Source organism: Coenobita brevimanus, chromosome 28 (assembly GCF_032717465.1).
Source record: "Coenobita brevimanus isolate Jiangsu-jjx chromosome 28, ASM3271746v2, whole genome shotgun sequence".
Lineage (NCBI taxonomy): Eukaryota > Metazoa > Arthropoda > Malacostraca > Decapoda > Coenobitidae > Coenobita > Coenobita brevimanus.
The window spans coordinates 34,064,454-34,080,375 of record NC_136981.1 but is presented as its reverse complement, the minus strand read 5'-3'; positions in this window follow the sequence as shown (position 1 = coordinate 34,080,375).

Genomic DNA, 15,922 nt, shown 5'->3' with positions numbered 1-15,922 from the left:
CAAATAGCATTGCTGGCCGCATGAGGCTGGCAGATGCTATTTGGCAACTCGGCGCTCCCCTCACCCTGTGCGATACAATCTTCTCGCCATCCTGCCAGACGCCAGTGTCAGGAGAACTTCCGCACTAAGAGTAGTTATGTGTCACTCTTAAGGTGGTACACACTTGTTGCGTATCCATGTGTGCTGTATATGTAGTACTTTTCAAGTTCATAGATACTGTATTTTGAGATCTAAACCTGCAGGCTCAAACACATTCCACCCCTACAAGTGTGGAAATCTATAGCCTATCCTGATATAGATTAAATTTGCATGTTTTCCAATAAAATTCTTGGATATATTCACTTTTGTGTTCTCATTTGTCATTCCGGCCAGCAGGCTGCTCCCGAAAGTCTCATCTGGCCCTTGCCCTGAAGAGGTTGCCCGTCCCTGGGTTAGGGGACGGGTGTTGTTTTCACTTGATTTGTCTGCCTGTATGTGTGTCTGTCTGTTTGTTAACAACTTTACACAAAAACTACTGGTGCGATTTTGACTGACTTACAGCTATGATCGGCTTTGACCTCTGGTCACCTGATTAAAATTTTGAGACAAATTGGGCCAAGACCCAGGCTGTAGGCACAAAAAATGATAAGAAAATAATCGTTTTTTTTTTTATATATATATATATATATATATATATATATATATATATATATATATATATATATATATATATATATATAACTCCTTTTAAATTCGTTATATCGACATGAAACCAAAACCTAAATGTGCATCTTTCAGATCTGCATCCTATAACATGCCCCTCATTGCAACAGGGGGGTCACACCCCAATTAGCGGTAGGGGGGTCAATGTCAGGTGGGTCCAGCCTAAAATTTCAAATGTGCATAATATCGTCAATTTTCACCTGACTTACTCCTAATTTGATGTGTGACATCTTTGATTAGGTATTCTGTTTATTTATATGTCAGCACTAAAATGACTGCCGGGGACGGGTTTGCTGTGCCTCGGAACCGCTTCTTATTAATTATAGGCTGAGACACAGCCTGGGTTCAGATGGTTAAATAGTTATTTGAACCCTTTTTAGGCCATAGGGGTTCACTTACATATGAAGCTGTGGATAATGATGAACTGTTTATTCAGATAAAGAACAACTGTAGGTCAAACAGGTTTGCTTTAGAGAAACGCCACATTATTTCAGTCAGTAGTAATAAACTCTTTATAGACGCAAAATATTTTTATCGATTGTAGAAAAGGTGAAAAATGATATTTGGGAGAATGTTTCCATATCAGCAGAGAAGTTAGACAAGGACGTGTAATGTCCCCAAGGGTTTGTTGTTTTTCTGGGCTCAGGCTTATCTAAAACTTAAATTTTGTGAACTGCAGGCCAAGGCTGCCATCATTCTGCACCCTCATCCTCCTACAGGGGAACAGGTAAAAAAGTTGAAAGTATATTGTATAGCTGGGCAGTATAGAGTTGACCAGGTTATATATACAGGACAATGCCATCAAGCGAAAGCATTCCTCACCAGCATTCCTTGTGGTTTTAAAGCTAATGTGCTGAACCTATGAGAACGCATTACACATCCAACTAATCATTGTCATTTCTCTCCGTTTGAGCCTACCAGTATCCTCTTCCTTCACTGCTAAGGTCTAACTAGTGTACCATAGAGCATTACACTCTTAAGAAGATCCCACAACACTGATGGAGAGCCCTCTCAATATCTGCAGAGGGAAAAGCTCCCTGGAATTCCTCCAACTATATCCTGTATATGTATATATATATATATATATATATATATATATATATATCTATATATATATATATATATATATATATATATATATATATATATATATATATATCATCAGCCATTTGAGTATCCACTGCAGGACCGGCCTATCCCTACCGAAGCAGGGACGATACAGCCAATGTATCTCTACCAAGTGGCTTGGGCTATCTGGTAGAGACTGTATGTAGGGTGAGAAGTGCTTTTAAGTGTACTTGTAGTGTTGCAGTGGCTTTGGATGTGTGTATAGTCTGTGAACCAAGTGTAATCGGCCCGCGCAAGCCGACTGGGTGCAACCATACTATATGGTAAGCGACAGTGGTTCAGCCACAGCACCCCTTGTGCCCGCCAAAATAGTACCTGGCTGGGTGATCACTCCCAACGTTTATTACCCTGGCGGAGCGCGAACCCTGGCTCACCCGTGTACGGAAACGCACACTCTACCACTGTACCACTGAGGCTCCATATATATATATATATATATATTTATATATATATTAACATCGTTTCATGATCGCGAGAGAATCAGAAAGCCAACTTAGTGTAAATGGCAATGTTCTTTTATAGAATATTATTATAGTGTTTCGAGATGAAAAATAGGTGCAACTATGTATATTACTAGTCCGGTAATATTTTATTCAAGTAATACAGGATGATTCACTAATCTGAGGCCTTGGGATAATTTCTGAATTGTCGTTGTCGGTACATTCGGTTCCTGTATTCTTCACTTCTTTTAAATTTGTCCAAAGTTGCAGCAAGTGTATAAAAACAGCTGAAGCAGATGGCCCATACTAACGAATTTTCGGTACAGCTGAGACGACTACATTCACCCTGGTATTGTATTATTTAAAGCAATCAAGCGTGAGACGCTTCTTTTTAAATCTTTCCTCCTAGATTAACCCCACTGCCAGGAAAAAAAAAAAAAAATGATGTTGGATAAGAAAAAAAAAAAAAAACGCAGTCAGTGAGTACAGCATGATAATGGGATAAATACAGAAAATAATGATGCTGATTAGAAAGCAGCATTTCATATCCAGCATAGGTCTTTTTAAATTCAAATGTTGGGGAGTTATTGAGTGCAGAACGTGACAGACACAGGCTGAAGTTTGTTAATATGGAGTTACATTTAAATCGGCTAATTATCATCTGGCTTACTGACGTTATTCTGGGTCCTCAGAGCAATGAGTCACGCTGTATAATCAAGAGCTAATTGCAGGACACCAGATTATATTCACTGTTTTACTTTTTCATGCATGCAACTTCGATATCATTAGAGCAAATGGTGCACAACGAAAACGAGAGTCTACTTATATACCTAGGCTGCTTCCCCCAAGAAAAGGGAGGTAGCCGAGACAGGACGACACACTCCCAATTTACTCATCCACTCAATCACATTCATTCGCATCTTAGCCCCAAGGGGAGATGGGACAGATTCTCACCGCACCACACCGCACGAGGGTCAACTGTGCAGTGCAATCAGTGACATCCACAGCAGGGTCCGACAGCAGAGCTGGTTTACCCCTGCCACATCATTATGGACACATCCCCTTACCTGCACCTGACCTGATCAGCTGATCAGACCAAATGCGGGAGAATATCCCTTCAGGACTGTGACGTCAGTTATTCATTCACAATTTCTCTCCAGTCATTTCTATCACGCACAGCCACTCTTCCTTGCTCAACATATATCCCTCTCGCATCCAATGCTCTCTTCACACTGTCCATCCATCCTATTCATGGTCTTCCTCACAGTCTTGCACCTCTCACATCAGATCTAGTTATCTCTTTCACCAATCGCTCATTATCCATTCTCTCCATATGCTCAAACCATCGCAACACCCTCTGCTCAACTCGATCAGCCATTTCCCACACAACTCCAGTTCTCCTTTGCACTTCATCATTTCTCACTCGATCCATACACATCACTCCACACATATTCCTCAGACACCTCATCTCCATTACTTTCAAAGTTTTCCTCTCTGCTACACCCATATTCCATGTTTCAGCCCCATATAATGCAGTCAGTACCACAACACCCTCATACAGCCATCTCTTTACATCCATTCTAAGCGAACATCTAAACACTTTTTTCATTCCTCCCAGCACTTTTCCTACTTCATTCTAAACTTAACTTCCGCATCTATTCTTCTATCCACAGCAACATGTGACCCTAAATACTTAAAACACTCTACCTCCTCAAGCGAAAGCTTTGCCTTTGCACTTGACATCTCAAAGGCTTTCGATCGAGTCTGGCATAAATCTTTAATATCCAAATTGCCCTCTTACGGTTTCTATTCTTCTATCTGTGCCTTCATCGCTAGTTTCCTTTCTGGTCGTTCTATAGCCACGGTTGTAGACGGTCATCGTTCTTCTCCTAGATCTATCAACAATGGTGTTCCTTAGGGCTCTGTCCTATCACCAACTCTCTTCCTTTTATTCATCAATGACCTTCTAAGCCGTGCATCTAACCCTATCCACTCATACACTGATGACTCCACCCTTCACCTTTCCCTTCGGTTCCCACAACGCCCATCTCAGTAGTTACTTCAACAAACAAGGGATGAGGCTATGGCACACCTAATGTCTGACTTGGCTCGTATTTCTGACTGGGGTAAAAATAATCTGGTCGTTTTTAATGCATCTAAGACTCAGCTCTTACACCTATCAACCCGACAAAATCTTCCACAGGTATACCCACTAATGTTTAATAATATTCAGCTTAATCCTACATCATACTTGAACATGCTTGGGGTTTCATTTACTCGGGACTTATCTTGGAAAGATCATATTATATCTCTTGTAAAATCTCCTTCCAAGACATTAGGTGTGCTGAGCCAATTTCGCTCCTTTTTTACCCCTGCACAATTGTTAACTCTATTCAGGGGTTCCGCCCCTGTGTGGAGTACAACTGTCATGATTGGGGAGACTCCCCACATACAGCTCTTCTCAATAGAGTGGAGTCAAAGGCTTTTCGTCTCATTAACTCTCCTCCTCTTACTGACTCCCTTCAACCTCTGTCTCTTCGCCGCACTATTGCATCTTTATTTCTTTTCTATCGCTACTCCAATGGTCACTGCTCCTCTGAACTGTCTGCATGCATTCTTCCACCTCTACAACGGGCGCGTAGCACCCGTCTAGCAACACACTCTCATCCCTTTTCTGTCCAACTCTCTAATGCAAGAGTTAAACGTTACTTCCAGTCCTTCATTCATGCAACACGTCAACTCTGGAACTGTCTCCCTCTGTCCGTATTTCCTGCTTCCTATGATCCCCAGTCTTTCAAACGCAGTGTGTCCACGCATCTCGAAATGATCGGATCTTGAATTTGGCTCTTTCTTGTATTTTATTTTTCTCTTGGAGGGAACTGTTAACTGCGGGCTCATGGCCTTTGGTTCCTTCTTCCTTGCATAAAAAAAAAAAACTCACCATTCAAAACTATATTCATCCTCTTACCATCTACCAACCTCGTACACTTCATCACTTTACTCTTATTTTCATTTACTTTCATTTTCTTCCTATCACACACCCTTCCAAACTCCTCTACCAACTGTCTCAATCTCTTCTCTGAATCAGCCACCAGTGCAGTATCATCCACAAAGAGCACCTGCTTCAGATTCCGCTCTCTACCATCAACATTCACCAGACTCAGATCTCCACCTAACACTCTTGCATTCACCTCCCTTACAACACCATCCATATAAATATTAAACAACCAAGGCAACATCACACATCCCTGTCGCAGCCCCACTCTCACGGGAAACCAATCACTCAGAGTATTTCGCACTCGTACACATGCTCTACTGTTTTCATAAAAACTTTTCACTCCTTTTAGCAACCTACCACCAAGTCCATACAATCATAAAACAGTCCTCAAAGCCTCCCTATTAATTAAAAACGATAGTACTGAATACAAAGCGGAAAGCAAAATGCTACAGAAGAGATATTAGTGAGATTACTAAGCCCACAAAAGCACGGTTGCGTCTCTCTGTCTGTCTGTCTGTCTGTCTGTCTGTCTCTCTGTCTCTCTCTCTCTCTCTCTCTCTCTCTCTCTCTCTCTCTCAAACCCATAAGAACACGGCTGATTCTCTCTTTCTCTCTCTCTCTCTCTCATACAAAACACACACACACACACACACACACACACACACACACACACACACACACATATATATATATATATATATATATATATATATATATATATATATATATATATATATATATATATATATATATATATATACAGTATGTGTGTGTGTGTGTGTGTGTTTCTCTCTGTCTATCTGTCCACCTATCAATCTATTTTTCAGTCAGTCTTTCATCTGTCTATCTGCCTGCACATTTAAGCAACGCAGACAGGCCGCACCCATCAAAGTTACTTTTGATCTGTACAAATTATAGCAGTAAAATGTTGCGTTAAATATTTGCCCTACTCTCCAAACTGATGATAAATTGGCTCATTAGTGATCATGGGTCATTAAAAAGTAGGTTAGGGGTGAGGGGAGGGATGCTGTGTGGAGAGAGAGAGAGAGAGAGAGAGAGAGAGAGAGAGAGAGCTCAGGTAACGTATTTTGCCGGTTTCATCTTGTTGTAATACCAGCTAACTATATTCATCTTAAGGGAGAGTTTTTATAGTTAGGGGATCAGTGAAAATTATATCAAACACCCTGGCTTGGACCTTATCTCTTAAGCTTAATGGTCTTTGTGAGATATCATGAATGTAATATATACTGCTATATACCTGAAAATGTTCTGTGAATGCTACTTGATCATAATCTCTCTCTCTCTCTCTCTCTCTCTCTCTCTCTCTCTCTCTCTCTTCTCCTTGCCTGTTCCCTGCGTTACTTAGTTCTCGCTTCTTCTGTCTCATCACTATTTCTCCTCCAAACCCTCCTCTCCCTTCCATTTCCATTGTTCTTTCGACTCTTTATCTTCCCCTTCTGTTCTCCTCCCTCGTTCTCATTTATCTCTCCTCGCTCTCTCCCTTCCCTCACCAGAACCCTCCCATCAAGTACAAATCTGCCTGACTTACCTTTTCACTCTTCCTCCTTCATTTTTCTTCTAGTCTGACTCTGTTTCCTCATATCCATTAATACGTTACTCCCCGACGCCTTTTCATCCCTCATCACAACCGTCCCACCAGCCCCCAACCTGCCTGCCTCCCATCCGTGACCTCGTGTCTCCTTCGCCTAAATTATTGCATGTGATAACAGCAGTCTGGCTGATAAAGCAACAGATACCAGTGTAATATGATCATGCAACAAAGGACATGATTTCATTTTATTACAAGTTGGTTACTCATGACAGTGATAGTAACGCTTCCCAAGAATCTACTTCATGATGAGTATTGAATGAAGTGTACCACTGGCACAATGAATAACATAAAGGATATATGTTATAGTACGCAAAAACAATTGAAGTTAAAAAAAAAAATAGAGGTAGCAACATTCGGACATCTGGAAATATTATGGTGAACAAACGTGCAAGAGATGGTGGTAATGAAAGATACTGTCTGCACGATCTTCTCATATTCTGTTCCATAGTGACACTCTGATCTTGCTGGCATAAATTATATCAGTGCAGTACTAACATTTTCTACTTCACCCAGCAACCAGTAACATTTCCTTGCCATGACCGACTAGGATATGTACTTTATAATTCTGCATCCATTGGTAAGAAGTAGACGTGTAAAATGGCGATGGTGTTTATAGACTTAGAGCGCATACATTTGGTAAGTGTGAAGGGAAAAAATTATTCATTTTAGTTATGTAATAGGTTTGCCTAAACATACAATGTACTTCGTGTTCTCGATAACAGATCGATGGTTCTGTAAAAACTCCATAAAAATTAGTAGACTGTACTTTCAAATCATGTCAATATGAACTTAGAATTTTTAATTTACAGTTACAATATGTCGCCAACTGCATTCATGCCAACGTAACATTACAAATACAAAATTGGTGGAACTTTTAAGATTTTCACATCTTATTACATTGTCCAATTATGCCTTAATCCACAAATACTCTTTTCACACTAAACGATTAACTTCTTCCTCTCAGCAACCCTCCAGTACCCTTAACTTCACTAAAACAACTACAATATTCCCATCCCCCTGTTCTCAATCACAGCCTTACAATATGCCTCTCTACTCTACGATATCTCTACAATATCCCACCTTCACCCAATACAACCCTACAGTATGCCCCCTACTCCACCATACCCATAAGGTCATAGAGGGGCTAGGAGCAGGGTAGGACTGAGACATGGCACAGATGGTGAAACAGAAGACATACGAAGAATACTGTGGTGTGGTGTTAGTTTGGTTATACGATTGTTGCGAAGTGCCATTGGGTGGTGAACAATAACATTTTTTTTTTTTTTTTCAAGGCCAGACAGCGACCAGCAAGGCGTAGTGCTGGGGTCCTCGTGAAGGTGTTTTTTATTTGTATTTATTATTTTTTTTTTTACTGACCTCCATCCGGGTTCCTGTGATTTGGTCCCTGTCTTCCATTTTCCGTTCGTCTGTTACAGCAGTTTTGGTGGGACGAAGGGTCAGAAAGGGTAGGTGAGATGGTGTGAGGGGTGAGGAAGGGTGGAGGAAGTGGAGTGAGCGGTGAATAACGGTGGATGAAGTTGTATGAGGAGTGTCGAAGTGTGAGTGAGATCATGTAAGGGTGGGTGAAGATTGATGAGGTACTGTGAGGGGTGCCAAACAGTAGGTATGGTGAGGGGAAATGTTTTACGTATCAGAGAGAGGAAGGGCGGGGGCAGATACTATGCCAGTGAGAGAATACTACCACTCAGAAACTATTACACAAACCTAACTGTCCTTGTGTCTAGGAGAATGGGAAACATAAAGACACGCACTCTATCCCAGTATTTCACTTTTTAAAACCAATACAGTTTGCAGGTACTTAAAATAATATAACGAGATCTCGTCGTTATGCAGGAGGTTACTGGGCATAGCTTCTTGTATCCTAGAACAGTATCACAGGGTCTCTCAGATCCGACGACTGACCTTTGTATTATGGGGTTACGTTGGTAGTACTGCCATCTCGTTCTGTCTGCCTTCAGTTTCCACTGAGGTATTGTCAAGGATGGATGTGCAACTCTGTGCTCCAGTTCCATTACTGTGTTTTTATGTTGTCTGAGTCTATTAGACGCAACAATAAAATTTGGAGGGGTGATATATACTGTAATCTTCATGTGCCACTAGTGAAATCAGAAAATGGTACAGTATAATAACCCTGAATTATGCGAAATATGGTAAGTATCAGTGTGTGTTGGTGTAGGACTAGTCTTTCTGAGGCAGCCATTGTTACTGGGATATGTGATGTCTGTTATTTATTAGTATTATACAGTATATAATAATATATATACTATATTGCCTTATAAATTATCTTCCCCGATTCTTTAGATAATCAGAACCAATAAGTATATTTTAGTAGTCATTATATGGGGTATGCTGCATTGCAAATATGCGTAGGTGAAAAAAACTTTTTTCGATCCCACCAATTTATGTCTTTCTTGTCATGTTGTCCTACAGATCATGGTACTGAAAGCAGGCTGTAAATCAGTCACCAAGCAGCAGGTGGTAAGAATGGCTGATGATGTAAATATAAGCCACTTGTTGTAAATAACTTTTACGGCATTTTATTTCTCAAAAAATTGCGTTTTTTTTTTATATATTAGATAAATGTTTCCTTTTCATTTTTTTTTCCTGTTTGAGTTAGTTGAGTAACCTTAAAAGTTAATATGTATTTGTTATTATCAATAAATTGTCATTGGGATTCTTTATTTTTATTTTTTTTCCTACCGGGCCCGTTTGACCCGACGATACCAGGATCATTAAAAAAAAAAAAAAAAAAAAAAGATACTGTTCTAGGATTAAAAACAGATCCTCTCCAAACGATTTAAAGTCCTAGGCAGTTATCTTGAATAGCACATAGAAGCAGCCCTCGTCATTCCGTATGGGAGTTTCAGCCCCAGAGCCACAATTTTTTTGTACTGTTATCAGATGTAATCCCGGCATCAGCTTACACACGTCTTTTTCACGTCACATTTTATGTAACGTCCAGTATAATATCTGTGTTCTTTCTCTCTCCCATGTCCTTCTCTCCGTTATATCACATTATCTCTCCACAGTGACTGTACTAGAGCTCAATCACCACAAGAGAGATCTCAAAGTAGCACCTCTGCAAGGTACCCCATGCAACATCAGAGCAACATTATTACCCTAAAATTAGTACTACCCCACCCACAAAGCAACAAACACAGAGTAACACGAGATCAAAATTGGGTTGTCATCTCAGGCCACACAGTGGGACCGAAACACTAGGGATATCTTTGATCAAAATCAGACTCAGGCAGCCTCACTCATTTCTGGAATCCCTAAGTAAAGATTACTAACTTAATTTATAGTTCTGATATTTGATCAGAACAAAAAGCAATTATATAGCGACGCTGGCACAATAGCTTCAGTAAAAGAAACAGCCTTTCCAGGAGTCGTAAATTTGCACCAGTCATGTTCATAACACCATAAACTAGTCATTGTTTGTTTCCACTTTCTCGAATTATCTAATATCCTATCAGCAAGTTCTGAAACTGTGAAGCTGAAGCAGTAAATTTCAGAGGGCTGCTCCTGTTCCTGGTATCACAACCAGTTTTCATTTAATTCATGCGGTCTCATAATAATCAAAGCAATACTGGTAATGACATTCACAAATATACGAGTTTTTACTATAACTTGGCCTATTTCTTTTTTTGTCGTCTTGTCTACTGAGTTGTAAAATACATTTGCATTAAAATATAATGTTTGTCACAAAGAGGTGTATGAAGTTGTGCAGAGCCAAAGCATTATCTTTTTTTGCCACTGCGCTACGTGAGGTAAACCGCAAATAATAATAATAATAATAATCATAATCATCATAATAATAATAATAATAATAATAATCATAATCATAATCATAATCATAATAATAATAATAATAATAATAATAATAATAATAAATCAAATGTGAATAAAGTTAAGGTAGGTGGACTATAGGCAACACATATAATCAGTTATAACACAGTGAAGCATAAGACGGGACTGCGAAGATTTTAGAGGGGCACAAAAATACTGGCTCGTTTTCTCGGTCATTATATCCCTTCTTGGTATTCTGCAGGGCTCCTTAATGTCTTCTTTCTTGAAGGCAAAATATTTTCCGTGTGTGTGTGTGTGTGTGTGTGTGTGTGTGTGTGTGTGTGTGTGTGTGTGTGTGTGGCTTGCGTGCCTGCCTGCTTTTACCTCCTTCAGTCTGTCCTGCCAGAGGACATCAAGGAGGAAACAGAACCATGCAGGTTCCTAGTTGGCCTTCCTCTCCTTCTCTCCCCTTTACCGCTTTTCTATTCGTGCTTTTATTACCATATTATCTTCATTTAGTACTTGCTCTTCATCATCATTCCCTCTGCGATAAACTTGTATTATTGTTTATCTCCACATTCACTAATATTTTTATTTTCTATTTGCTTAACAAATTCCATTTTCTTCCTGACTTTAACTTCTATTGGCCCTTCTTTTCGTTTCATTCTCCTGTTTTCCTCCCTCACATTCCTCATCTTCCTTTCCTTGTTAACAATTGTCTCTGCTCGTTTCATTTTGGTTCTCTTTCCTTTCTGAAGAGTTTTCAAAATAGGTTTAGTCTCCAATACATTGTAACAAACTGGTTTGGTTAGTTTGGTAATTCTGAGGACGCCCAATCGCTGTTCACTTCAGTGTTTTCTTGTTTCCTGACTATCCACCCCATTTATAAGTGGACGGAAGAGTTAGGAGTATGACGATAATGATGATGCAGAGATGTGGGTATTTGATTACGTTACGTGTCCGAGTCACAGAGTATGTAAGCAATTGCAAAACATTTTCTTACTGACACTTTCCCTCTCTCTATCTATCTTTCCTCTTCCTCCCCCTATACAGTATATTTCTCCAGGGTTTTTCCTTCCATCCCTGTAAGTATTTCATCTTTTCCATTTAACTGCCTCTGTCTCTGCAGTTTGCCTCGCTTCATTCTCATTGTCTCTCTCCACAGCTTACAACTTTCCTCTGCGACGCGACCCACCTCCCTCAACATCACTCTCCGTCAGGTTCGCCTGTTTGATTCAGTAATGTGATTCATCTGTCGGTGCAACAACATCAAGTGTGAGGAGCGCCAACGGCAGAAGCGGAGGTATAGCAGGCAACGGTAATGAACGGAGAGTGTGAGGAATGGTGAGAGAGAGAGAGAGAGAGAGAGAGAGAGAGAGAGAGAGAGAGAGAGAGAGAGAGAGAGAGAGAGAGAGAGAGAGAGAGAGAGAGAGAGAGAGAGAGAGAGAGAGATCTACACAGAACAATAGAAGAGGAGTAAGGAGTAATAAGCTAAACTGGGAGGAAGGGATACGGAGAAAGAGGGAAAGAATTGAATGGTAAGAGAGGGAGAGGTAGTACAAGAAATAAAGCTGTTTAGAGAAGAAAATGTGAGAGCCAAACGTAGAGCGAAAATAAAGCTGTATGATGAATGAGAATAGCAAATATAGATGGTAAGAATTAGAATGAGAAGATAGCTGCTGGATGCTAGAGCATACAGAGGCTGGGGAAGTGGACTCACTGACCACCACTTGGTGGTGGTGAAAGTTAAGATACAAATGCGATGGATAAATAGAAGGGGTCAAAGGCAGGAGGAAGCAGTCCATACAACGGGGATAGAAAGACTGTTAGAGGATGAAATGAAGAAGAATATGAGACAGGAGGGGAGGAACGATTTGGTAAATATTTGGAGTAGATGGGGAAGGTGGAAGGGTGTGCAAGGTATTCAGAGACGAAATCTGTGCAGCATGTGGGATGGTGTTTGAAATGTAAAGAAGACAAAAGGGGATGCAAGGACCAGCATTGAGGAATGAAGAAGTGAGACGTGTTGTGGTGCAAAAGACGAGAGCATACAGTATTGTGAGTGGATGGGAAACAGAGGCATGGAGGAAGTTGAGAGATGGAATAAAGAGGTAAGTTGAGAACAAGAGAGGTAAAAAATATTAGTAGGAGAGAGTAAGAAGAGAGTGGATGAGGAGTTCAGAAGGAATATGAGTGTAAGGTGGAGGGATTATAAGAAAATGTTCTTGAGGGAGATTAAAAGAGTTGGACAGGGTGATAAAGAAAGCAGTAGTGGAGTGAAAAAAAAATTGGCATATTGCTAGTGGAGAAGGAAGAAAAAGTGAGCAGAAGGAGAGAAGACTTTAAGGAATTGTTAAACACAGTGAATGAAAGTAACGCGAGTATAAATGGCTGGGAGAAGGAGGGCGATGAGAAAGGAGGAAGAGATCAGTAGGATGGAAGTAGTGGAAGCAATGAAGAAAGTCAAAATGAGGAAAGTCCCAGGAATTGACGGAGCATTTGGTGAAATGTTGAAGCACTTGAGATAGTAGTAGAATGGATATGGATGATGTGCAGATTGGCCTGGGAGGAAGGTAGATTCCCGGAGGATTGGAAGTCATGTATAACTATTATGATGTACAGTACAAAGGAGAAGGGGGGAAAAGAAGTGTGTAGTAATCATAAAGGCATTTGTCTTAGTGTAAAAGGAAAAGTATATGGTAGGATACTTACTGACAGAGAGAGGGAAACTACAAGCGAATTAGTTGGAGAAGAACAGAGAGGTTTTAGGAAGGGAAGAGGATATGTAGATCAGATATTAGTCCTAGGGTGTTTATTGGAAAAGTTTCTAGAGAAGGGGAAAAGAAGTTGCATGCTGTTTTCATGGATTTGGAGAAAGCATAAAACAGAGTGAATACAGAAGGAAGGTGGAAAAAATTAAAAATATATATCGTAAATAAGAAGCTGTTGAATGCTGTGGAGTATATATGAGGTGGCCAGAGCTGCAGTGCATGTGGATGGTGAACTGAGTGAATTTTTCTATCTGAATGTTGGACTGAAACAGGGATGTGTCATGTCTCCATGGTTCTTCAGTCTGTATATGGATGCAGTTATAAGAGATACAAAGTTGGGCAGTGGATGCTGGAGCAGCCCTAGTGAGAATGGGCAACGTTTGAAAAATTCCTGTTCTGTTGTTTGCAGATGATACTGTATTATTCAATGAAGATGAAAGGGAACTTCAAGGCTTGGTGAATGGATCTGGGAGAGTGCGTAAGAATCGGAATCTAAAGGGTGAATGTAGGGCAGAATAAAGTTGTGGTCTTTGAGAGAAATGAAGTCACTGTATGCAGAGTGAGGCTGGATGGTGAAGAAATAAAAAAATGTGAACTCATTTAAGTACTTTGGGACTGTTATGAGTGAGGATGGAAGTTTGGAAGATGAAGTGCTTGAAAGGGTACAACAGGAAAGGAAGGTTGCATATCCTTTGAAAGCAGTGATAAGAAATAGGAAAGTGAGCATGGAAGTACAAAAGTCGCAGCATAATAGTATTGTGATATCAACTCTAATATATGGAAGTGAAGCTTGGACTTTGTTGGAAGGACACAAGTCAAGGGTGAGAGGAATGGAAATGAGTTATTTGAGAGAAGCATGTTTACATGGAGAGACAGACTGACAAATGTGGGAGTGAAGAGGGTTGTGATGTCGATGAGGATGTGATAGAAAGCATTAGGAGAAATACACTGAGGTGATTGGGCCATATGTAGAGGATAAAGAGTGAGAGACTAATGAGGAGAAGAGGGGAGAGGGAGGGGGAGGCCATGGATGAGATGGAGGGATGGAGTGGAGAGGTATATGAGAGAAGGGGGTGAGTTTGGGGAAGGGCAGCGTAATGGCAGGTGACAGGGTGACATGGAGTCTTTTTTTTTTTTTTTTTTTTTTTTGTGGCCACCCCTTACGGGATTGAGGCGTCTGGCTATAGACAGATTAGTAAATGGAACCACTTGAGAGAGAGAGAAAGAGAGAGAGAGAGAGGGGGGGGGGAATGGAGGGGAGGGGGTTCTCGAACAGTTTAATCTATGTCTGACCTTAAATCGTTGCATGAAGGTTAATCCAAAATGCATAACAACTTTTCAGGTTGACTGGCCGAAAGTTTGACACTGCCCTGTGACCATGACGTTTGACCGATTGTTCTCAGATCTGAGAAACATTACCTTTTACTCAACGTCCTGCTATCTTTCAAGCTTTGTCTAAATCAGATGAAAACTATAAAAGTTCACTTATTCCCGACTTATTATTTTTGACCTTTTGGGGGCAATTTCTACCGTGCTTTCCGATCAATGGAGAATGAAACCTTTGTGTAAAAAACTAAGGTGATCAGTTTTGCCAGTTTTGAGCTGGTGAGGTCTAAGAAAGGAGAAGAGGAAATAGGGATTTTTGTTGTTTTTTTGTGTTTTAGCGTGTTAACGTAATGTTTTGGTTACTTTAGATGTTTTAGGTATAGACAAGCATGAAACTTAAGGCTAGAATCTTTAAAAGCAATTAATAACTGAGTGTGTGGGTGTTGAGAAGGATTTTATTTATTAAGGTTTTATGAAGGCGACGGACACTGGTCCATACCGTGATTTTGTGGCCAAAAACCTAAGGACAAACTACTCCCACTTCATTTTCCTTCATGACGGATGATGCTCTTATCCATATACATTAGGGTGATCCACGAATATTTAGGCAAGAAATGAAGTGCAGAATTCAACGACAAAAACGGAGAAGTTATTAAATGTGGAGATTAGATGGTAAAGAGGGTTGGAGAATTTTACAGAGAACTGTATGCATCACAGCCAATAGTACCAGTAGCTAACTTTTCTGTTGACACAAGTGAAATACCTGAGGTAACACCAGAAGAAGTGTACATTTCTCTTAAAAATATGAAAAGAGTGAAGGAGAAGACGGAATAGTAGCAGATAGTAGCATAAATACCGTTGGATGCAGGAGTAGTAGTAAAAAACAGACTCGCCAACTTATTTACCCAGTGTATAGAAAAGAAGAAAATTACCACATCATGGTGTAGTGTAACAGATAGTTTACTTTCAAAAAAAAAAAAAAAAAAAAAAAAAAAAAGAAAAAAAAAGAGAGAGCCTCAACAGATCTTAGTAACTATCGACCCATTAGCTATTTATCAGTTATTTACAAACTCCTCACTAAAGTCCTTAGGAACAGAATAACAACTAATTTGGAAGAAAACCAACCTCATGAACA